The following is a 27,823-nucleotide window of genomic DNA, read 5'->3' on the forward strand; positions in this document are numbered from 1 at the left end:
TATATAGATATATATATATAATTGGTCACCACTTTATATGAGATGACATATGACATGTAAAAATAATATACTTTAATTTGACATAGACTTTGTATAAGGATAGAATAATTGAAGATAAAGATATATATATATATATATATATATATATATATATATATAGAAGTAGATCCAGCTAATTCCAAATATGAATATGGGGTTGAGATATTCTCTCAACAAAATCTCAAACCAACTCTAAACTTAGCATGAAAATATTATCTCCAAGTTCCTCCCTTAACTCTTACATGTCAAAATTAACATCAAAAATATCAATACAAAAAATGGCAAATTATAGTTCACATATAAGTCACATACCTCTAATATGGTCTTCACTGACACTTTTACCCACTAAGAAATCTCACAGAACATGCTCTTCCTTCACCATAATCTTCGAGCTTTCCACTTGACTCATTTAAGGTAGAACTATCTCTGACCATCATTGACGTACTTATAATGATTAACAATATTGACATACTTTATTCTACCAAGTTACATAGCTTGGTGTAGTTGTCAGAAAAAATAGTCAAGTAACTGAATCATCTTATGGATAAACTCCCATCTGTCGGATGACATAGCTCGCTATATCCAACAATTATCTAGGATAGTTGTCTAGGTACTGAATGTGTTCAAAAGTTAAACATACAACTAACATTTCTTTACATACACACTTACATACACATAAAGATAACCTGTAATTGATGCTCTTGAAGCACCAAAGCACAACAAGACCCATTAGCATATAACAGACTCACATAATCAAATTAGCGATATGTTCTCTCGACACCGAAGAATGTCGAGAACCACTAATTTAATTATATTACTTTGTTCATTAATTGATTCTTTTTCATATTCATTCACAAATATAAATACAACATACTTCATCACAATGAAAAGCTCAATTCTAAAAATTTTACAAAATTCACCATGCATGCTGCAATACTTACACTATGCCCTTGCTGATTCCAAGATGAAGTCAAATCCATTTATAGAGCTACAAAAGTCCATTGGTCATCTTCTTCACAAATTCACCCTTCACACAGTCATCCATGTTGATTGTGCATGCCCAGACATGCATGGACTCTGTTTTGGAAGACTGGAAACTTGAACCATCTTTCTGGTTTGAATTGGAAGTAGTTGGATCATTCACAATTCATTTGTGCATATCACTGTAAATATACATAATGTGAGCCGTCCAAGATCCTACCCGCATTTAATTTGAATGAAATATTTAATGAGCTACACAATTTTGTAGAATATCTATCTCATATGGGCTCCCCAAACACAGTGAATAATAGCCATATCCCGAACATCAACACAAGAATCGCTTTTGTTCCTAAAACAAAGTTCGATGACGAGTTCTTATAGGTCTTCATAAGTCTAGATAAATATTGATCCAAAAAATAATGTACAACTAGAGATATAGACTATCATTCTTCCTGTTCTCAGGGATGAGTGCATAAGGAGGTTGGTGACCATCATAGCATTAAGAAGCTCATAACGGCTATCGGTTCATTTCACAAGGAGTTGCTAACTAGGAACAAATGCTTCTGAGCAAATAGACACAGAGTAAGGGGATACTGATCGCGAACGATCACGCGTAACCTACATATGGTAAAATCAGACCATTGTACATGCTAGCATGCCTTAATCATGCTAACAACGCCAATATGTCAGCGAGAATGTAGTATAGCTTCAACCATGAAAATTAATGTTATGGATCAAGTCTCTACCCAATTCCCCTAGTGGATCCCCACACTAATTGAATATTAACTTGCATGTCATTAAAGTAATACTTTGTCATGAGCAACTAGGCCTCCTCCACTTCCACGAGATTGGTCGCCAGCTGACGAGGAGCACAATAAAAAGCACTTTTAGATATGTAACGTAGATAATGAAGATGCAACCTGATTCTCCGCAATGCAGAAATGTACCGATCCAGTGCGATTTGATGGCAAGAATCCCACACAACACATAAATCTCACACAAAATATACACAAAATAAATATTCTTACAACCATTCTACATTACTCATGATCCTGGCCCTCCTATGACACGATCAACCTAGACGGACTCCAATACTAACAAAGAAATCTGTTTGTACACCATACAATAATTTTTCACACATTCAAATATAATATATATATAGTTGAAAGTAGATCCAACTAATTCCAAATATGAATATGGGGTTAGGATATTCTTTCAACAAAATCCCAAACCAACTCTAAACTTAGCATGGAAGCATTATCTCCAAGTGAAAATATATTATTTCTTTAAATTAAATTAATTGACATTAATTTAAATTAGAAAAAAAATATTCAAAACATTTTTTTTGGAAAAGTAATCTAATAAATATATAAACTCAATATATAACCTCAAACAATGATAATATAACCTCAAACAATAATAAATTTTCAAAGTGAATAAATGTATGGAAATATAGATAATTATATGAAATTACACCATAATAAATTTTAAGAATATAGTGTTTATATAAAAAATATGCAAAATGGATAATGTTTATTTAGTGAAATAGATATTAAAATTTAAATTTTATAAAAACCAAAAATATTATAATAAATAGAAATTTTAAAATTACAGCTTCAACCCATCATAACCAATAAAATAATCTTAATTAAAAAATATTATTAAATTTTAATATACCTATATATTTTTTTATTTTACAGATTTTTTTGAAAACAATATTATTGAGAAGATAAATACCCATGTTAAATTATATGATACTTAATTAAAACAAAATTTTCAACAAAAATCAAATAAAAATTCATTATAAATATATTAAAATTTATAAAAAATCCTCAAATCTAAAAGGTTTCATTCAACTTAATATATAATAATGTTTAATTGTTATATATATAAATAATAATATAAAATATTTTAAGATTATCTAGTAAAGAAAATATATCTTACTAATTTGCAATTCTAACACAAATTAATAATAATGTATCATATAATATAATAGTTTTAACGTTTTTAATAAAGAATAGATATATATTAAAAAAAAAAAAAAAGTCTATTGTTTTGATATCATTTATTTAAACTAATTAATATTAAGCTTTTGCTATTAACACATGATAATGAGATTACATTTCCTTATTAACACATGATAATGATTAATTTAATATTTTTTAACATAAAAAATTTAAAATAAAGATTAAATGTTGCATTGCAGGCCCAAAAAAAACTCAAATAACTATGAAATAATGATCATCTAATTCTAACTATAAACTTTGTAGAAACTTTAAATATATGCAAAATTATTAGTTCAATTTTTAAAAATATTCTTTTAATATTCAAATAGCTTTTAAATATATTTATATGAAAATATAATTTTTTTTCTATTATTTCAATATTCAAATATCTTTTAAATATATTTATATAAGAATATAAAAATATTTCCATTATTTTATTTGAATTTAAGTCTTTTATGTAAAGTTCAATGGTTTTCACGTTTTTATTATAATTATTATTATAATTTCATATAAATTTTTTTCTATCATTTCAATATTCAAATATCTTTTAAATATATTTATATGGGAATATAAAAATATTTCCATTATTTTATTTGAATTTAAGCCTTTTATGTAAAGTTCAATGGTTTTCACGTTTTTATTATAATTATTATTATAATTAGACTTCTCTGTGAGAAATGCTTTTGAAACCACACATTATTTTAAAAAACTTTGTTTACGAATATATTAAAAAAAATGTAGTTAAACTAAGTGTACTGATCCAAATTTTAGGGGTGGCATGGAGAATACATAGCAATAGCAACATAGCAATACCTACCTTATTAAACTTTAAAACATTTAAATGCATTAGAAGGGTCAAGTTTCTTCTGACCAAAATTTTAACTGCGTAAATTCAATATAGAAGGTAAAGCTCAGGCAACATAGCGATACCTACCTTATTAAACTTTGAAACATTTAAATGCATTAGAAGGGTCAAGTTTCTTCTGACCAAAATTTTAACTGCGTAAATTCAATATAGAAGGTAAAGCTCAGACCATGACTATGTGCTGAGTTCATTGAGATTGTAAAAATGGTGAAATATCATGAAAAAAGAAGGGTCAAGTTTCTTCTGTCCAAAATTTCAACTGCGTAAATTCAATATAGAAGGTAAAGCTCAGACCATTATAAACTTTAAATTTGTGACTATGTGCTGAGTTCATTGAGATTGTAAAAATTGTGAAATGTCATGAAAAAAGAAATATGTGACAGAGATAAGAGCAAGTTTCCGTTGGAAAAATCTGACAGAAATAAGAGCAAGTTCCCATTCGAAAACCCCTGAAATAGATTCTCTGTTGTAAATAAATGTATAGTCCTGCAAGGATTAAGATTCATTTTGTGTATAGTCCTTGAAAAGATTAAGCTCCATTCTATGAATATGAGGACATTTTGTATTTTGTCAGCATCGTGCAATTCATAGTGAAGTTGCATATAACCTTTTTAAAGAAAAATAAACCAAAACAAACATTTGAAATTACATTAACGTGAAATTTTCTTTGTAAAACAGAGTAATTTACTGTCAAAATTACAAGCGATTCAAATACATCATCCTCATTCCCGTATATAATATTAAATGACATTTCAAACTAAAAAATCAACCCAACCGAAGATGTTAAACAACAAACAAAGGACTCAGGACTCAGCATATCCAAGAGATGAAATGTGATCGTACGCCGAGCCGATTCGTCCAAGTGCAGAGCTTGGCTCATGCTTTTCTTTTAGATGCAAAGCATTTCAATTTTGTTTTGGAAAAGAGGAAATAGGCAAGTGCATCATGGTTTACATAGAGCTTTTGAATTTGAAAACAAAACATGGCGAGAGTGTGTAAATTTTGAAAATGAAACAGAGTGGGAGTGACACGTAGATATAATGATAACATTCCAACTAAGAGTCCCTCGAAATCATACAAACCACAGTGGCAGCAAACAGGGAAAGGAAACGATATTAAGTAGACAACATCCAGTTGAAGGAGCTGGGGGAGGATCTATTGCCGGACCGGGGAAAGAGAGGATGTCCAAGAAAAGCGAAATCGTTTGCACGCTCATCTTATGTATGTGAATAGCCATATGTTACGGATGTCCTCCATCAACCATCCCGCTGACAGCAGTGTTAAAAACACTACAGTCGGCTGGACAACGCTCGAGGACAATTCTTAAAAACAAGTCACTAAGTCAATCAGTGGCTTAGTGCAGGGTAAGATTAACATAGATGTCCATGGTCTCCGGCAGCGTTCTATCATTCAATGTGACGTACATACATTCAATGTCACCTCTCCGTATAGCATTTCAAAATTGGATTTCAAACCGGCAAATTTAAAATTTAAAATTTATTTCGCGCCCTCCGTTGATGATAGAACGCATAACGGCAAATTTGAAATTTATTTCGGGCGCTCCGTTGATGTTGATGGTTGAGGAGATGATGCTACACGCACATCATATGTGCCGACGCTCCAAAATTCGGTGCCTCGTTCCGGATTTACTAAACAGAAGGATGCAGCAGGTAGATCATATTTCGCAGCAGGCGTACCGGGGTCATTCTACGACAGGCTATTTCGAGACAATAGCCTCAATTTTGTTCATTTTTCCTATTCTCCTCACTGCCTTTATCGAGTATGTCTTCACATTAACTTTGGAGATGCCGGTCACAGTTTAGCTGATCTTTTTTCTAGATATTTGTTTTTAGTTTCAAGGAAAGCATGTAAAAAAATGTTATAAATTAGCCGTTGAATATGGAGTATATATTATTGAAAATGTTACATTAAAAATCGTTCATGATGAAGGCCAGACCGATTTACACTCAGATCTGATATCGGGGATTTAAATGGGTTTGTTATATATTTACATTGCACATAGCATAATTTGGAAGTTGTGCGATAAGGTTGAGTTTACTGTATGGTGATTAGGTTCGCTCCGAGGCAGTGATCAAATTTGATCAAATTTGAAGGTAAGTGTATATATTCATTTAACTCTTCAAAGATAAAAGATAAAAGATTATAAAAGAAATTCACTTTTATTGAAAAGTATATATTATAATAGTGCCATTCTAAATCTTTAAAATCTTTGAGTAGCTTCAATAAAACATCATAAAATTTCAATATAACTAGTAAAAAAACAAAAAACAATCTCAAATTCCATTTAAAAAAAGGTAAACGTATGTTTCTTCTATTTATTCGATGATCTTCAAAAGTAATTGGACTTATATAATTGAAAATATAAATATATTTTCCCAATGGAAATGGATTTCTAGTTTTCATTTATTTCCATACATCATAAATAACATTCCAATCTACCTCATTTAGAGCATGATGTGCAGTTAGAGATAGAAACATTAACATATCTAGTGTCTTCAATGAAAGTCTTTATTTATCATCATTTTTTGTCCTGTTTAATTTTCAGAAGCCTCTTTCACACACTGATGTGGTTGTTGGGATAACAAGAATAGCTTGTCACAATTGCATCAAATATGGAAAGTCTTCAAATCATTCATGTTCATATACACATAGATCTCATGCCATACATATGTTTTTTATGGTATGATTTACATATAGCAAAAATAAATTCATTCATTTCACCCAAACATCTAGTAGTTTCCACAATAGATGATTCCCCAACGCTAAAAAAATTCACATAAACATTTCAACTATTTTTTTGTTGGACAGTCTATATCATTCACTTTTTCATAATAATGTTGAGAACTGAAAAACTTAGCCACATTAAATACATGTAAATCTATGAATCTCTTATCTAAAGATTTAATCACCTGTACAATAAAAAATTTTCCCAAAAGAATACAATCATATAGTAGCCCCGAATATTTTCATCTTTGGAAAACTTTCAAACCTCAATGGATGTAAATGTACCATACCTGTGCTATCTGCAGATTCAAGGGTTCCTCTTTATGCTTTAACTGAAAAATACGACATATGCACTGCAACTACACCTAAAATACTTTCCAAAGATGATTTATAAAGCATGCTAATAGAAACATCTAAAGTAGTTTCAGTATATGTAATATCAACATGATCATCTTTGAACTTTTGATTCAACTTATTTAATTCAACAAGCATGTCTGCAAGTATATGGAAGCAAATTTGCACTTGAAATATTGTTGCCAACTCATACATTTTTTTCTCCCCTAACGCCCAATCCTAACAAATAATGCATGAGTTTAACAAGTCTTTCCATGACTTATCCTCTTGAGAGCCGCCTAATTTGATGAATTTGTAAGACCACTAACTTAGTGATTTGAAATGTATACATTAGCTCTCTCAATTTTCCATGTCCTTTAGTTGATTTTCCAAGCCATGAATAAACTTTGTTTCAAATTTGTTAATATATTGCAACTCTAGAAAATGAGATGAAACCTCATTGATTGTCAATGCTTCCCTGTGAAATATGCAATGGATAACTAATCAATCAGGAGCATACGAAGCTTAGGAGATAAACCTTCATGAATACCCCTCATGGAAGATGCACCATCTGAACCAAAACCAACAAACTTAATTAAATATAAATCCATTTATGTTAAAAGAGTTCTCACTAGATCATACATACATTGATCTATTCCATCCTTTATTTGAAGTAAACATATAAACTTTGTTAAACATTGACCTCTTCCTCCATTGTCAAATATGTAATATAAACAATCAATTGGTGTTCCATAATTTGATCAGTGCTTTCATCAACTGAAATTGAGTAAAATGACCTATGTAAAATCTTCTCTTTTAGATTGTTCCAATACACCTCTTTAGCAACTTGAAGAAAATATTTTCTTGGTGTTGTATTTGTGTATGCAGAAAATTCATCTGTTAGAAGCATGCATGGAGTGCATTTATACCAATTCAAGTCACATATTGATTTATACATTTCTAAAGATAAATCATGTATAGCAACAAAATACATGTTTTCAATCATTGATATAATTTTCTCCTTCCTAGCATTTACCATTAGTTCTACATGTTTAGTGATTGGAATATTGCTTCAATCGCTTTTTCCCTCCAAAAGTTGTAAAACAAAAATTGAGCTTTTGATTTTGCATGGCCACTTATACCACTAACTTGAAGAGTGGTAGTTCCCTCTTTTGAAAACGCAGTCTCACTTTTAAATTTAACACGTCAAGAACATTTTATCCTTTCATTACCATTAGATGTTTTAAAACATAAGCCCATGGAAACCTTGTATTCCATTTAGATTTGAATATTATTTTGTGTTTCTTTGATGGGTTTTATATTTCAACATGCTCTACACTATTTGATTCATCATATTCATGTAGATGAGCATCAACTTCATTTTGAATATTACATGGTTGATTAAAATGTTGTGTAAGACCAAATGATTCAACAATTGACAATTGCATTTTATCCTTCTTAGGACGACCAATATGAGACATTTTTCAAGATTTACACTATTAAATAAAAAAATAGAATAAGTAAATACATAAATTAAAAATCCCTTAGCAAGGTTGAGATAGAAAAAATTCAACCTTAGCAAGATGCCATAGGATTTGACTATAGATTTCTTGATATGTTATTCATTGATTTGTTGAATTATGTTTTGTAACATTCAAGGAAACTTGTAGCTTTATGATAGAGAACAAACACTTCATGAAAAATGGTACTTGGACAAGAAATATGTATGGATTTAAGGAACGAAGCAAAATAAGCAAGAGTTTGAATGAGAGCGTTATAGTTGTGGAGTCCAATACCCTCGATATAAGATATATATTATTTTCATAGTTGGTAGGTTCATATAATTATGACAATAAAAATTTTCACCATTAACAATGTAGAAAACAACTCGACCACCCATGCCTGGAATGGAAGGATGACAAGCAGTTGCATTCAGGGTATCTAGCCACAATGTTGATTTCCTCGGGCGTGGATTCTATGGTGCCTAGGATACATTGTGTGACCACAAAGGCTGTCATTACTTCAAGGAGTGTTGCATTAAAGAATCCATAGAAAAAAAAACCAAATGTTAATGAAGATATGAGGAGGATAATGAAAAATACCTTATAGTCTAGCATCGAACGATAACTTCCTTCCATGGATGATGGGTTGCAATTCAAATGAAAATGGAAAAAATGGATGCAGGGAAAGCGCACTCAAGGATAATCACAGAGGAGCGAGAGCACGTGCATAGCTGTTGCTTGGTTGTTCAATGTGATCTGCCACCCTGTGCTATGTGTAACAGTACCATGACTGTTGCATGTCTTATTTTTGCAAGTTACATCATGTTGCCGTAAGTTGGGGGGCCTCAGGGAAACATACCCAAATCATGACATAACTATTAAATTGTATGAGGTCATTTGGACTTTGATTGGTCTCTTCTACGAAACTATCACTAGTCAGAGTGATTTATGCACTAGTACAGACTCGAAATTATCGTAAACTTAAAAAAGTATTGACAGGTTATTAAAAATATTTCCCTTCTTTTGAAATTTAAAAATTTAATCTAACCTTTGTAATTGACGAGTGATTTTGATATTTTAAATTTTTTTCGAAGTGTAATTTTTTTTTAGCCCTTCTAGGAAGGGCCAGGAGCCTAAGGAAGGGCTAGGAAGGGTTCAATTTTGAACGTTACTCCGAGGTCTTAGAAAAGAATTCAGTGACCTGGAATAAAGGCAAAGCAAAATCTCTGGTGAAGGATCTCGGGCTGTTGGAGAAGCTTATTTTCGTCCATTTTAGAAGGATTTCAGTGCATTTTTGAAGGCTCGGGCAAAGGAGGTGGCTGCTGGAGGTCACATTGTTTTGCTTTTTCTGGGTCGGACATCTTGCGATCCAAACGGTAAGTGTATGATTTCCATCTCCTAGGAGTTGTTAGAAAGCAGTTTAAATGACTTGGTTTCTCAGGTATTTCACTGTTCACATTTTGATTTTTAGTGAATTAATTATTAGTGTTATTCAAGTTAATTTAGGCGGGAATTTTTATGTCAATTTTTTATTCCTCGAATATTTGGGAATTCCACGGACATGGGCGGGGTCAATTTTTGACCGCACCATGTCCGTCTGATTCCCAAATATTTGGGGAGTCCGTCAGATTCCTAGGGAATCAACAATTGACTTAAGCTCAGGGATTTTAGGCTGTCAAATGTGGAGGATGATTAAAAACAAAGATAGAGAAGGAAAAAGGTATTGAGATGCAAAATATTTGGGCATCAAAAAAGATTTCACATTAATGTGTACATATGATTACAGGGATTGATCGATGAAGAAAAAGTGGATTCGTTCAACATGTTAGTGTTTTGCCCATGTTCTAAGGAGGTGAGCAATGAAATAGCGAGAGAGGCTTCATTTCATATACAAAGAGTGGAGTCCCTGACAAAAGCTGCCACAAACGAGGTGAAGACAGAGGTGATGGATGCCATGAGAGGATCAGCTTTTAAAAGGGAAGCCTAAGGGAAATGTTATGCAAGTCAAGTAAGAGCAGCGACAGAGAGTCTGTTTAAACACCATTTAGGAGAAGTAATGGATGCATTGTTCCAGAAATGTGGAGAAACACTAGGGAACAAATTAAGTAAAATTGAGGAATTTGAGATCTAGAGAGGATATCTCGTCATGTCCTAGGAGCGTAAATCAACGTGTTGACCATTTACACAATAATTAACACTTTAAATCAACTTGTTGAGTGTTTCTAATGCTTTATTTATTTTTTAATATATATTTCTAGCCTTAGATAAAGTGAAAGTGCATCTCCTTGGAAGTGCGAGGTTACTGTACTATTAGTATATATTTTTAATTATATTATAAGTTTAGTTTATATTATATTATATATTTTATATTTGATATATTGTTAGTTACTTTTAAAGGTAAAGGAAAATTATAATATTTAAAATAATAAATTTTATGTAACTTAATTTAATATCGAAATTTGTATTTATTAATCATTTATAAAAGAAATAAATTATCATTTTTCTATGTTTTATATTAAAAAGTCAAAATTTTTAGTAACTAAAAAAAATTTCAAGTAACATATTTTTTAAGTAGATGGAAAGATGCTAAAGTAATTTAGGAAAAAAATTATTTGAATATTTTAATTAAAAGTATAAAGATAGTATAATTAAAATCATATTATTTTAAATTGCTTACAAGAATTATTTTGGATTAATATAAAATATACACTTTATAATAGTTCAAAAAATACTTTGGAAAATAATAGTTCAAAAAATATTAAATATTATTTTATTTGAAATTTAACATTAAAATATAAGGAATGATCAAGCATTTTCAAGTGGTTTATGTTTCTTATTATCAATATATCAATATACATGCAATGTCTTCGAAAACCAAAATACAAAATAAAAGTATATATAAAGTTTGTAAATGCAAGAGGATTTGTATTTATTTATTTATATATATATATAAACTTGAGAATTATTATATGAAGTCATTGTGATAATAGTAAATGAATTTCAAATAAAATTATGATAATTGCAATATTTTTAATTTCAACTAACAACATTAATATAAAATTATGGCCATGGGTATAGCTAGCACACCGACGATCAAGCATATATATATATATATATATATATATATATATATATATATATATATATATATATATATATATATATATGTATATATATATATATATATATAAGCCATGGATGTAGTAAGCACCGAGGATTAAATTTCTTGATAGAAAACCTCTTTTAGAGAGTAACATTTAAAAATGTTTACACTGAAGATATTTGATCCCTCTTGATGCTTGATATATCCATGGTTATGATGGATCTATATTCATTCTCTCTCTACACACAATTTCATTTTAAAATGCATAAACATATTCAATAATTTGAAAATCTTTTAGGCACTTCAATTTCAATTTCAACAAATCTTCGTTGGATTTTAAATAAAATCAACTAAAAAGATATCAATGGCCAAAATGTAAAATAGTGAAACCACTTAAAATAGATGACATTATTTACATTAAAATATTTTTTGTAATCAATATATTTTTGAATACATATAAAAGTTATTGAATTATTTTAATTTCAACAAATTCAATTACTTTATTACTTTGGCTATTGGAATATTTTTTTATGGTTAATAATTTTATTTTTCATGTTCTTTTTCTATATATACATATATGTAAAATTAATATTAATATTAATTAAATAATTTGAATATTCAAATAGTTTATTCAAATTTTATATCTAAATATCACATACATATACTAACATTGATGAGGGATGGAGCTGCATTGCCTGTCTGAAAAGGGTTAGGGTTATGCAGTCGAATAGTGACACGACTGCACCCTAACCACGCCATAACTAACTTAGTTGTCATCTTTTGCTTCCACCTGTTACCTTCACCGTGGCGGTTCCCATAACCCATCCGAGACATCCGTAATAGCACTATTACCCCGTCCTCCACTATGCTTGCTACATACTTGCCGAATTCTAACATCTTATCGTGATGATGGTTACGATAGTCCTGGAGACAGCTGGTGGAGAACTTCTCGAAACAGGCATGGAGCTAGACCTTGTAGATTATTCAGAGGACCTGTTGGAGGACGTTAATATCTGGCAAACTCTTCGCTCCGCCGCGGATGACCTGCTTCCCTTCTGTTGTGACCTAACGACTACCATTGTTGGTCTGCTATCGATCTCGGGACGCTACTACTCCACCGTGACCTTCTCCGAACCTTCTCTGATCTGGCTGGATCCACCCTTGCCGCCGCAGTCACCTTCCACTACAAACTTTGTGTTTTCCTGGTTCGACCCTAACCCTGTGGTTGCAAACACACAAAACTCCCATCCCTCCCATCCTGTCGACTCTGGAAGCTACCCCACAGGACACCTTAATCTGACTCTGGGTAACCCACAAGCCGCAGTATTTGAGAATCCTCCATCCGGTAGCTACTTGGGTGTACCCCTGCTTTTAGAACCTATTCCTACGACCGTCCAATTCAGTTCTGATAACCCTCCTACAAACCCTAATCAGCCAGAGGATCGATCAGACGCCCCTGAAGAAGCTATTAGGCCTATCAAGAAGCGAAAGTGTTTCAAAGCCAAAGGCGAAGACGTAATTCTCAGGCTTGGGGAGGATATACAGTGGGGCGACACCATGGATACGGCAGACCGTGTGCTGGTAGGAAGAATACGCGGTCGAAGCTACACAGCGGCTAGGCTCAAGTTGTGGACCTCTGAGGTATGGGGGCAGCACTTGGCCGACCTTCCCTTTGTTCAAACTTTTGTTAGGGGTTGGTTCGCTCTGCGCTTTGCTAGAGCCGAGCACACAAATTGGGTCCTATCTTCCTTCTAGCATTTTGAACACGCTCCAATCCTTCTCCGCCAATGGAACCCTCTATTTGATCTAGAAAAAGAGCAGATAGGAGTAGGGCCTATTTGGGTTCGGCTCCCTAGATTACCCCTCCAATTTTGGTCAAAGGATATATTCCGGCATATCGGCAACACATTGGGAACCTATCTAGAGAATGATAAATCTTATTTGGCTACTGGCATGATGGCATATGCCAGGATTTTAGTACATCTGGACACTAGGGGGGCCTTCAGGAGCATATCACTCTGTAATGGAGAACCTTTTCCCGTCAGCAAATTCTAGATTACGAAGGAGTCTCATTCTGTTGCAGACGATGCCACAAGGTGGGACACTTGTTCAAGGACTGCCCTTTGAATAAGAAGGTGAGTGAGGGAGCAAAGGGGAAGGTAACTCTGCAGAAAAGCTCACATGCATAGGGTAGCCCCCCAGTGGCTGAAGAAGCAACAAATTTGGCACATTCAGATGTAGAACAAGCACCTACAAAGGAGATCAGGAAGAAGCGGGGAAAAGCACCCTTCGGCCCACCCTCTCCTCCACTGACCAGAGCAAGGGCGGCTGCTGAGGCTGCATTCTCCACGGGTATGTTGAATTCAACTTCCTCCTCTGCTTATTCTACTGCTTCATCACATTGCATAGATACAAATACTGTTCGGCCCCATGTACACACCTATAACCCTCCCATATCTTTGGAGTGCCCTTTTAAACCCTCCTCCCCCATCATCTCCTGTACCCCGCCATCATTTCCCGAGGACCCTCAACCCATCCCCCACATCCGTGCTCCCACCCCCCCACCAAGCCCTCCATCCAACAGATACCCCCTCCACTCTCGGCTTCGATCACAGGCTCCTGATACCCTGGGTATCAGCCTAATTACCTCTCCCCCTCCTCTTAAGCAGCCTCAAGGTAGACCCTCCTCCTTATCAAAAGCTAAGCAACAAGCTGGGGAAGAGATTGCTGCTGGCAGACAACAATCCATCGACTAGGTACTTAGAGCAGTGAATACCCTTAAGCATCCCCCTCCATGAAAATGCTATCCTTCAACTGTAGAGGGTTGGCTAGCCCTGACAAAAAATTAGCCATGAGAAGACTATTTTTATCTGAACCCTTTGATATCATTTTTCTACAAGAAACCCTAGGACAGGGTAGTTTCATTACCCACCTTCTTGAATTATAGTTACCTGGATGGACCTTTCACGCTCTAGATGCATCAGGGCATTCTGGGGGACTGGCTCTGGGAGTCAACAACCGTTCCATTAGAATTTGCAATATTTGGGGACACTCAGGTCACTTAGGAGAAAACATATACTCCTCTGAACTCAATACTGAGATTAGGATTATCAACATCTATGGCCCCTGTCACAATAGGGAAGAATACGGGAACAAGCTGTTAAATTCTCACATCCTTCAAAAAACAAGCTCATTTTGGAACCGCGGGTGGGGGGGACTTAAATTTCTCCATTGGCTTTGCAGAATCATGGGGGCACAAATGCACAAAGAGATAACCTCTCAGATTTCTTTGAGAATAGACTAGAGGAATATAACCTTATTGATATCCCCTCGTCCAAAATTCTACCTACCTGGAGAAACAACAAAATAGGAGAGGACAGTCTCTCTAGAAGACTAGATCGATTCCTCATCAAGGAGCACCTATTAAACATGGGCCAAGGATTTAGACAATGGGTTGGCTCAAGGGGATTATTAGATCATAGGTCGATCTATCTAGAAATAAGAGGGGGTATGCACAAACCAAAATCTCCTTTCAAATTCAACGTTGCATGGCTAAGAGACGCAGAATATATCTGACTAGCCACCGAATTTTGGAAGGCTCGCCCCCCTGTGGCAGAAAGGACAATCTCAAAAGGTTTTGCAAAAAACCTGAGAGAACTAAAAAATCTCTCTAAAAAATGGGCACACAAAAAGAGAATCCAGGAAGACCTTATCCTTAAAATGACTGAAGAGGCCATAGAGGTTTATGAGAATGAACTTGGTGGGATCTTCTCCTCCCCTGAGCACAAATAGCATATAACCTCCCTTCTGGCTAAGAGATTCTCAAAGATAGGGAGGAAAGTTGGAGACTAAGAAGCAGAGCCATTTGGCTTAAGGAAGGGTATGATAATACCAAGTTCTACCATAAATACATGAACGGGTGCAGAGCGATAAATACTATTTGCTAGCTAGCAGATGAATAAGGAGAAATAATGAACACCTTCCCCCGATTAGCAGCGATGGCCACAACTCACTTCAGAAACATTTACAAGGCCCCCCCAAATGATACCCTTGATGAAATCATGAGAACAACTCAGTTATTTCCAAGGTTTGTTGATGAGGAGGATGCCTTGGAACTAATAAAGGAAGTCACCCTCGGAGAACTGGAAGCCACCATAAAATGGTTTAAGTGAGACAAAATCCGAGGCTCGGATGGATGGAATGTGGAATTCTACTTGGACTTCTTTGATATTCTAGGAGGGGACCTCCTACAAGTTATTTAAGAATGCAGATCTGGTGGAAGAATGTATGAGGCCTTCAACACAACCTTCATCACCCTCATACCCAAATCGGAGAACCCTATCTCCTTCAATGATTTCCGGCCCATTTCCTTGTGTATTGTATCTACAAGATCATAGCCAATCGCCTTCGGCCGATCGTGTCTAAACACATCTCCGCTGAACAATTTTCCTTCCTTTAGAATAAATAGATCCATGAAGTGGTCAGAACCACTCAAGAAATCCTGCATTCTATACAAACCCAGAGGCTCAAAGATATGGTCCTAAAAGTAGATGTTTTGGAAGCCTTTGACAGAGTAAATTGGCTATACATTAGAATGATCCTAAGACACTTAGGATTTCCATATGATTTCAGAAGATGGATTATGTGTTGCATTACTAATGTACCATTCGGTATTCTTATAAATGGAGCGACCTCTCCCTTCTTCCACTCCGAAAGAGGACTCAGGTAGGGATGCCCACTATCCCTGCTACTTTTCTTACTCATCATGGAAGGTCTCAGCCGTATCTTAAAAGAGGAACACCGACAGGGTAGGCTAAGTGAGATTTGGATCACAGAAGGATGCACATTGATGCACTTTCTCTTTGTAGATGATGTGCTACTCTTCCTTAATGGGAGTATTGGTGACTTGACTTCTCTTCTTAACTCTTTCTCTACCTTCATAGCAGCCACTGGAATGATGGTGAATGATGCAAAGTCCACTATAATAGCTATAGGGTGCCCCCCATATGAGATTCAGTATGCTCTGCGAAGATTTCAATATACCCTATAGCACCTGGAGGAGGGACTCAAATATTTGGGTTATAGATTAAAGCCCCTTGGATATAAGAATGTCGTTTGGATCCGGCTTATCACCAAAATGGAAAAACGGCTTAACATTTGGTACCAAAAATATTTATCAAGAGTAGGAAGGTTGATCCTCATCAAAGTAGTTCTGGAAGCAACCCCAGTATATTGGATGTGTTTAGCATGGATACCCAGGGGAATCCTTACCAGAATCAAAAACCTATGTTGCAGATTCTTGTGGAAGGGGAAGCAGCTGAGAAAGATTTTTGCTTAGACCAATTGGGAATCCCTGGCTCTCCCAAAGAAATGGGTAGGATAGGGAATCAAAAGCCTTGGCACTTTCTCTATAGCCTTGGTGGCCAAACTAGGGTGGGAGCTAATCACAACACATAGTTTCTGGACTAAGGTGGTTATCTCTAAACACATAGCTCCTCTTAACCTCATGGATTAGCTATGACAACCTCAGTGGATACAAGCTGGAAAATCAAACATATGGAAAGCAGTTCTACAAGAAATGCCCCTTATCAGGGAAGGTCTCACATGGAGAATACAGTCGGGAGCGGCCGTCAGAATAGGGATTGATCCCTGGATTGGATGTGGAAACACACACAGGCTCCCTGAGGAGCTTAGAACACACCTCACTGTTAGAGGGATCACACATCTTAGCCATATAGCAGACAATGATTGCTCTACATTTTTGCAACAAGCCTGGAAATCTGGGAGGGTATTGCAGATCCCTCAACCATGGCAACAACATTGGAAAGAATACACGGAGGCCCTCACTGAATCTCACATCAGGATATAGGAAGGGGAGGATGAGTTAATCTGGGCACAAGCTAAGCATGGGAAATATTCACCAAAAGCAGGTTATATATCCCTAATGGACCCAAAGAAACCTCCACTGTGCGAACCTTGGTGGAGTAGTATATGGAAACTAAAAGCACCACCCGTACTGGCTGACCATCACTGGCAGAATTCTAGCTGACTACCATCTCATCCTAGAGGAGGAACCTAGCTCCACTCCCAGTCATATCATACCAAAAGGCATAAACCAAGCACACCCTTGGGCATATTTTGATGGCTCAACGCAAGACACAGAATGTGGGGGGGGGTGCTATACTACATCTATCAGCATCATATTCTTACAAAATCCAAATGGGATTGGGAAGGGGGACTAACAATTTTGCTAAGATTATCACATCAAAATACGCCATACAATTTGCACTGAAAACACAATGCAGAAACTCACAACTTTTTGGAGACTCAAAAACAGTATGCAATTGGATAAATAAAAGTGGAAATTGTAATGCATTTTCTCTAAGACATATCATGGAAGAAGTCCATAGACTTATAAATTTATTTGACACATTTAATTTTCATCATATATACAGGGAGCAGAACACAGTTGTTGATTTTCTATCCAAGGAAGTAGGACACAGGCCTATAGGAACATGGAGCATACTAGAGCAGAAGGATGGAACTTTCCATCAGTACTATCATCGACCTTTTATAGACATATCAGATTAACTAGCTCTGAAGGAGCTTGAAATATATTTTGTTTTGTTTATATAATTTTATATATATGCACAATGAAACAGACTTATATATGACAGTTATTTTTTGATACTCTCTGCGTAGAGTAAGTACATATTTTATATTGCAATCTCAGTAACAGAGTAGTGTCTCCCTGCGTGGAGTACACCTCAAATTTTGATTGCTCAAATTGGATGGGATTTTAGCCCAAATTACAGTATATGCCTTTGCATCTACAAAATGTAATTTTCTTTCTTAATGAAAATTACGACTTTTTCCAAGGGCAAAAAAATATACTAAAATTGATATTAAAATAGTTTATTCAAGTTTCATATTTGTAAGAGGTATAAGAATTATACATATTCCTCACATTTAAAAGAGAAAATATAAGATTTTATTTTTTTAAATTTTAATTACTTTATTTCTTATAAAAATTTATATAAAACTATTTTTCTTCACATGAGCATCAAAATATTTTATTTATGGCTAAGAGTGAGAGTGAAATAATTGTACCACATTTGCTAAGTGAAATTAGGATTATTGATGTTTTATAATGATTTTCATTAAAACTAACCAATCATGTATATTCTTTTTGTTTTTAATTATAGTTGACATTGTTTTTAATTTAGAGAATATTTTACCTTTATTTTTAAAAGGCACATATGTCAACTCTATGTTGATCACTTACTGTACATCATCCTCATCTGGGTGTTATAACTTGTCATTGTTTAAATTGCCTTTTTGAATGCATAAATGGATAGCGAATCTATTTGAAATGTTTTTAACCATGAGAATGTTTGTCTTTTATTTGTTTTATATAATATATACATAGTTCACAAACACATATATTATTTTTGTAAGTAAAATTTCATTAGATTATTAAGAATTTACATATATCGATTTTTTAGTGGACAATGTCTAAATTTAGCATATGAAAAAAAAAATGCATATCTAATCTAGGACTAGAATTGTGCATGTCTTGGGGGCGACCATCTGCCCATAGATGGGAAACTAGATGACTTTCATAAATGTCATGAAACTAGTTTATAAATGCAGAAAACACAACTAATATGCAAATGAGTAAGAAAGACTGAGAATTATTTTCTTGATTCCTGGTAGTAGACAAAGCCATGCCAAGGGTTAATTGAAGGGATCTTCATGACCTTCCTTCAACCATGGTGGTATTTCCCACTTGATAAGCATCATGTCGAAGCTGGTGTCTACATCCTATTGCAGTCTCTATTTTGTCTACTTGTCTTTCAGTATTTTACTACCACCAACGACCTATTCCTTCACATTGTTTCTCAATGGCCCTTCTTTTGGAAAGGTATTCACCATCTCGAAAAATGGACCTAACTTCTTAGGATTGGGTGATTTTTCACCTTGAGAAATCAAGTCTGAGAACTCAAAGAAGAAGAGTTTGAGCCATCTGAGGAGTTAGAGGGTTCTAGAGGAAGGGGTGGTGGAGGCAGATAAATTCCTAGAGCACTAGCTAGAACACACAAAGTCGCTCTAGCCTGGATGAGATGAAAGTCTAGATCAATGATTTGTCTCGCATGTGTCGTTCAAGTAGGTTACTCAATGCCCATTGACAACCCCTAGTATTTATTATCTCCTCGACTTCTAGTGCCACAATCAATCTTCTAATGTGTTACATAAGATCCTCATAAAACCATTTTACTCCTAGAGTATGGCATGGAAGAGGAGGTTTACAACCTCTGCCCCTCCCTCCTCTCCTAGGAAAATTGTGCTCATGGACCATGGTTGTTAGCTCATGTTGTCATCAGTTTCTCCTTCCAGAACTGACATCCTCCTCTTCATTCTCAACAATATTAAAGGAATATTGAACAAGAAACTACTTATAGAGACAATATTTAACATCTCGATTCAACATTAAATGCCAATACACTTTTATCCAACCCAAACATCTCATGCAGTCAATGAGATCTATGGTGATGGTAGGAAGGGTTTGTTTTCATTATTCAATCATTAATGCACTCGATCTAGCTATCATGAATGCCTTAAATAGCTTTGGTAACCCCTTCTACACTCAAATGTAGGGATTTGAGATCTCTATTTTCCATGTATAAGCACCGCGAGGCCCATGTCACAATTTGAGGGAAATTAAGGTTTAGGTCATCACATGGAGCTTGCTCCTCTATCCCTTTATTCCCTAGAAGTTCCACTAAATAAATTTCCTTTCACATGACATGCGAGAAAAGTATTGCCTCTTGATGAGAAATAATTTGAGCTAGTTATTGCATGCTTTGATCCAAACGCCATCTCGAGGAGCACTTTGTGGGAAAAGATATTGAATGGATCTTCTTCATTGCTTGAAAAATTAACTGAGAGCCACCTTCACTAATGATTGGGTGGAAAACGCTATTCTGGGCTATAAGAATTCCTTGGATTAGGGCTTCCAACTAATATGAATTATTTCTTTCGTGCCCTATGTAGCCTTTGTATACACTAATGATATCACCCCTACATTTTCTTATGGCTCCTCCTATTCTAAATTCCCCTAGGTTTCCTTTTGAGGCTCCATCATTGTTTAGTTTGTAATGATGTGTTGGAGGATGTTCCCAAACTACAGATCTTGCATATTTTGACCTTGGGTGCAAAATTCTTGCTGGGAGAGGAGGTTGATTAAATTTCCACCATGTGAGTATTGATTTTCCATGAGGAGGGCCATAGAAATCCTTTTCTTACTAGCTGGCTAAAAACAAATTTTCGTGAGTGTGCTTATGGAAGAGATTCCAAATACCTTCCATGTTTTTTTGTGTCTTTAAAGATGTGTTGATTTAATTCCTTCAAGATTTCCTGAACAAGAAGGCTTGGAGCCAATCCCTAAAGTTTGTTCAAAGCATCTCTTTGGAAGGGGTTTTTCCCCATGTCCTTAGAGCTTGAACAATATCCCCACAACCTTGATCATTTTTTTAATCCTATTACAAGTTTGTCCCATAGGCCATTCACATGTGTCAAACAAGTGGTCTATGGTTTGCTACTAATTTTCGAACATATATTAGCATGCGAGTCCTTCAAATCCTCTTTCATCCCATTTCTCCCATGTGAGGATTCTACACTTTGATTGAAGCCATATGAAATTGGATACTATTGGCCATAATCTAGCGGAGCATAACACTTACCAATAAGGATCGATATTTCCTTGTGATGTCATCCAAGAGAAGTGTTAGGTCGCCTTGATAGTGAAAGCACCCACATTTTTGTAACCCCGTCATAGAATGTTTGAACCTTGTTTGTTTTTGAATAGTCTAAGCTTAATCTCATTCCATAGATTCTAAGGGTCTTCCACACTTCCATCTTCATACCATAGCTATGTGCCCTGCCATTTTTAGATGGTTGTGTTGTCATCCTCCAGCTAGTAATGGTAAACATGAGTTCGAACTACTCTCTAAGCATTTTCTTGACTTAAGGGGAACTGACATCTATTAACTAAGCTATGAATTTTCTTCCATGAGTCCTCCTCGAATCTTGTCAATTTTCGATCTTAGATTTCCCAAAAACAATGTGTTTGGACTATGGATTCCAAGTTAAAGAGCCTTTATGAGTTGAGGATTATAGTATGGAGTTTTTATTTTCCAACTCTTTTGCATATTTCATGTTTTATATTTTTTCCCAGTGCTATGAGGTGTATTTAACCCATATCTACCATATTTAGGCACCTAAAACCCTTTTGATGATTTCAAGGTCCTGTTGAAGTCTCAAAAATCACTACAAAAGCATGGGGGAAAACCACTCGGTCGGGGACTTGAATACCATCCCTTTTCCATTTGAATTAGTGGTTGTGACTGGATATAATGGGGCCAGTTTCCCAATCAAAATCTGATAGGATGGATAGGGTGTTTGATTGTTAAAACTAAGTGATAGATGGGATGGTTTTCAATTAAAGCACACACACAAACACACACATATATCTCTGTGTGTTTGTGTGTGTGCGTGCATGCGTGTGTGTGTGTGTGTGTAACCTATCTTAATATATTACGTGGGAATTTTTACTTATATTTGTGTGATCTAAAATGATGATCCTTAGTACTTTATAATAAATATTAACCAGATATTAGTAGAAATGAAAAAACTTTGAAATAATTATTTTGATTAAATAGTTAATCAAAATAATTTATAAAACATATATTGCATCAAATATCGTTTGGCCAATTTCTCATCAATGTATTAAAAAAAATAACAGTCCTAGTATGTTCAAAATTGAATGGATATAAAACTATATGTAAAAAGATACATGTGATAGATAGTATAATAAAAAATGGTTGTTAATTCATGAAGAAATGAATACACAAAGATAAAAGTACCTGAGGCATATCAGTTTGCTCATAAAATAAGTAGGTCTAGTCCAGTCTGTCTTATTAAGATGGTTAGGAAAAGTACAAAAGTGCAAGCTTTTCTAAGCCTTATCCAATAAAAGTTTTGGAATTCGATCCAAGGATTCTAACAAGAGAAACTTTACAGTACAAAAGGGCAAGATAATAAAGAGTTCCTTTATAAAATTTCAGACCATATCTAAAAAGAAATTAAAGGGTTTTTATAATAAAATATAAGTACAAAAATAGGCAATGCATAAATTTCTAGAGGAGGTTTAAACAACTCTCCTTAAAATAAGTGACAAAATTACATAAAGGAAAAATTATTGAAATGACTAGTTCTAGGATGGAACGGTATCTCCTCTTTCATTTGTTGTCTAAGATGATATATATCCATCATCGGCTTGAGTTCAAGAGGTTGTTTCATCCTTTTACGCATCTGGCTGGTATACACTTCATCTGAAATGGAAGGCATTATGTGCATTGATGAGTCAGCAAGACAACGTAGTACTAGCCACTGACTATGTGGCTTTACCAGATATCTCCAATACACTTCCCAGTCTAGTTTTGTAAGTTTTTTGATCACTTCTTCTTTTGTTGTAGAAGTTTCTTGTCATTTTGCTTCTAAGTCTTTGATATTGGGAAGACTCCCAGGTTGGCATTCTTGTAACAGATTGGCATTATGTAAATTATCATTGATGGTCTCAATGATCTTGCTTGCAGCATCGGTTTCTTTTGCGACTGCACTCTCTGCCTGTTTTAGCTGAATATCCCAATGAGTTAAGAGGATATCTTTGTGAGTCTCTTCTATCCTGGGGAGATCTTCTATCCTTCCTTCTGGGGTATCCTGCCATGAAATGTATCCTGAAATATTCTCATCAATCTCGTTGAAAGTGACCCTCATATCGGATACTCGATTCATCAATGAATCATTGTCCTTTCAGATCGGATTGATGACTGATAGCCTCTGACAAAATGTTTCATTTTGCACCGATAATAAAGAATTTAGTTCAAGTGCTTCTTTTACAAACTCCTCAACTTTAGGATTGTCTTTAAATTTTTCCACAGAAAATCGCAGCTGTTGTATTTGAGCATCTTTGGCACTTGTCTCTACTTGAAACTTGAGATTTAATTGATCAAAGCTCTATTGTAGTTGTGCCATTTGTGTCTTCATCTAATGGTATACATTTTTCTTTTCTTCAACCAACTATTGTTCTAATTGTTGTATCCTCTCATCTTTGTCCTTTATCAGTGGTTTGACCTCTGTTGCCTTATCAATAGTAGCAAATGCATAGGCACTAGCAAACTGTGATATTTTGGTCAAATTATCTGAAGGATCCATAAGGGTATCCTTCCAAACTACATCCATTGGCTCATTGTCATGACTTATCATCGAAGACTAGTATATTTTCCTTTTCTTCCTTTATCATTTTACTACAACCTGATGTTTTGGACTGTAAAAGACATCAAGAGGAGGAATCTCCACTACTCTGAGAACAATTTTTGTTGAGGTGAAGGCAAGGATGATTTCAATTTCTTATGTGGAAACAACCTTGTCAGTAGATCTATTAGTGAGCCAGCCCTGTCCAGTATTCTGGGGGGTGTCGAATATGTTTTGTGTTTCAACATTTTCCTCCCCTTGTTGTCCTTTGATTTGTTGGTTAAACTATTGCCATGCCTCATCTACTAGGTTTTTCAAGGGATTCTCCTTTGTGTATACTTTAGTGGAAATATCTTCCACTTCCTTCTCTTTTGAGGTCTTTTCAAATTCCCTTTCAGTGTCCTTTTTAGGACTCTTTTCTGGGCTTTTCTGTGAAACTTTTTATGAGTCATGCTCTAAGCCTTGTTCTATAATCTGGGCTGACCTATACTCTGAAGTCTACTAAAAACCTTGTTTAGAAGCCAACATCAGGGTTGGGCATGTTTGTTGGGCATGTATATGGTCAAATTTTTCGTATATACACAAATAGATATGTGCATATACAGAAGTTGTGCATATACATATATTGCGCATATATGGAGGTTGTGCACATATGGAAATTGCACATATACGGAGGTTGCACATATACAGTGACTGAATTTGTGCATAAATTATGTATATGCACATCTTCCATATATGTGCATCTACTTCTACATATGCACATCTTTCGTGTATCTGCATGTCTTTCGTATATATGCATATTTGGAAGTTTCACATATATAATAGATGTGCATATATGGAAGAACATATACGAAAGTTATGAAAATATACAGATGATATGCACATATGCAAAATCTACGCATGTATAGAATTTATGAGCATATACAAAAGATATGTGAATATACAAAAGTTGTGCATATACAAAATATATGCACATACACGGAAGTTGCAAATATAGAGAATATATGTGCATTTATAGAAGTTGCGCATATATGGAAGATATGCACATATACAGAAGTTGTGCATATACAAAATATCTATGCATCTTCTATATATGCATAACTTCTGTATATGTGCATCTACCATATATGATGTTGTTTTTAGTAAAGGGAAATCCTTTTTGAGACATGTAGCTACTGGGAAGATGAAACAAATTGGATCTATAGTGGAGAATATCTACAAACTTGAGGTGGAAGCTTGCGCTGCACTGAGTAGCAAGGTAAAAAATGTACAAAGTCCAAATGTTGGAGAACTTTGGCATGGGCGCACGGGACAATTACACCATAGGGCCTTAAAAATCATGCAACAGATTACAAACGGTCTCTTGAAATGTACCATTGACCAGCATGATTTCTGCAAGGGATGCACGTTGGGTAAATGTGTCAAATCCACCTTCTAGGGCTGAGATAGCAGAGCTGGAGCAGTCTTGGAGTGAATCCACTTTGACGTATGTGGACCATTACATACAACCACTACAATAAAACACATGTATTATGTAAGTTTTGTTGATGACTTTTTAAGAAAATGTTGGATCTTCTTCACGTGGAAGAAGGATGAAGTTTTCTCAAAATTTATTGAATTCAAAGCATTAATTGAAAAGGAGATTGGACATAAATTCAAGGTCTGAAGAAGTGATAATAGAAGATAATATGTATATATAGAGGCACATATACAAAATATTATACGAAACCTATGTATATACAAAGGCTAAAGTTCTTCACAACTTCCGTATATGCGCATATCTTTTGTATATGTGCAACTTATGCATATACGTAACTTCCATATATACGCACATACAGAAGTTGTGCATATACAAAATTAGTGTCCAACTTCTATAATATGGATATACGACAACCTACATATATGCAAAGCTTCTGTATATGCGTATATGACCAAACTCCATATATGCACAACTTCCATATATGTGTAACTTCCTTATATGTGCATCTCTTCTGCATATGCGCAACTTCCGTATATCCATATATATGGAAGTTGTGCACATACATAATTTGTGTATATATGGAGGTTGAATTTGTGGACAAGTATGTGCATATATGGAATATATGTGCATATATGAAGATATGTGCATATACGAAAGATATGTGTATGTATGAAAATTGTGCATATATGAGGATTATGCACATATACAAAAGTTGTGCATATACGAAAGTTGCACAAATTTTATATATGCGCATCTTATTTATCACATATCTTTCATATATGCACATATATTTTTTATATGTGCAACTTCTATATATGTGCATATACGGAATTTGTGCATACACAAAAATTGCACATATATGGAAGATATGTGCATATACGAAAGATATGTGCATACACAAAAATTGCACATATATGGAAGATATGTGCATATACGAAAGATATGTGCATACACAGAAGATATGTGCATATCCAAAATATTTACTTTCACATCGTGTATGAAATTATTTGAATCACATATCCTTCTATACTCTTTGAGCATGGATTTGTTTTCAGAGCTAGGGGTTTTACTAATAACATAGAATAAGAGAGGTTTATTCAAACTTTCCCTTTGTGGCTCTTAACATAGAAGGAATTCCTTCCATGTGAGACATGTAGATAGAACATCCTACATATTAAACTTGTGGACCTGGAGTTTACATATGGCATTGATTAAGAGTCTTATTTGATAAGTGTTTGTTCAGGGAACAAAATAAGCTTACTTGTTCCTAGGTCATGGTCATCAAGTTGTAATCCAATTTCAAATTGGAGTGAATAGGTCACTTTACATATAAGAATGAAGTGAAATGACCACAATCATGATCTCTTTCCAAGGACACCTTATCAATATCAAGAAATGAATGAAAAATAATTACATGCACCTTACAAATAATGTCCAATGAAAAAGATTACCATGCACATTACAAATGAGTCTGGTTGAGTGGGTGCCTCTTGTCTGGTTGAGGAGTTGAGGCACCCACTCAACCAGAATCATTTGTAATGTGCATGGTAATCTTTTTCATTGGACATTATTTGTAATGTGCATGGAATTATTTTTCATTCATAAGAATATTACTTGATATTGATGAGGTGTCCTTGGAAAAAGATCATGTTTGTGGTAATTTCACTTCATTCTTATATGTAAAGTGACATATTCACTCCAATTTGAAATTGGATTACAACTTGATGACCATGACCTAGGAACAAGTAAGCTTATTTTGTTCCCCGAACAAACAATTATAAAATAAGATTCTTAATAAATGCCATATGTAAACTCTAGGGCCACATGTTTAATATGTAGGATGTTCTATCTACATGTCTCACATGGAAGGAATTCCTTCTATGTTAAGAGCCACGAAGGGAATTTTTGAATAAACCTCTCTTATCCTATGTTCTTAGTAAAACCCCTAGCACTAAAAATGACTCCATGCTCAAAGAGTATAGAAGGATATGCGATTCAACTCATTTCATACATGATGTGAAATTAAATATTTTGTATATGCAAAACTTCCATATATGCACATATCTTCTGTATATGCACATACATATATGGAAGATATGTGCATATACAGAAGATATGTGCATGCACAACTTCCATATATGCACATATCTTCTGTATATGCACATATCTTCCATATATGTTCAATTTTTATGTATGCACAACTTTTGTTTATGCAAATTCCGTATATGGGGATATATGGAAGTTGAACATATACAAAATGCATGTGCATATATGAAAGATATGTGATAAACAATACAAGAAAAAAGGACATTGGTGAGGGGCGAAAAATGTCACCATAAGATCATTGGTGACGGTTAAAAAAGCATTCGTCACCAAAAACTGAATGTCACCAAAGGTGGCATTGCTAAAAGTATAGGTGTTGTAGTGACATACAAAATCCATCACCAATAATGA

This window comes from Pinus tabuliformis, chromosome 6 (assembly GCF_031772625.1).
Source record: "Pinus tabuliformis cultivar Carrire ecotype Pingquan chromosome 6, CPIR1, whole genome shotgun sequence".
NCBI lineage: Eukaryota > Viridiplantae > Streptophyta > Pinopsida > Pinales > Pinaceae > Pinus > Pinus tabuliformis.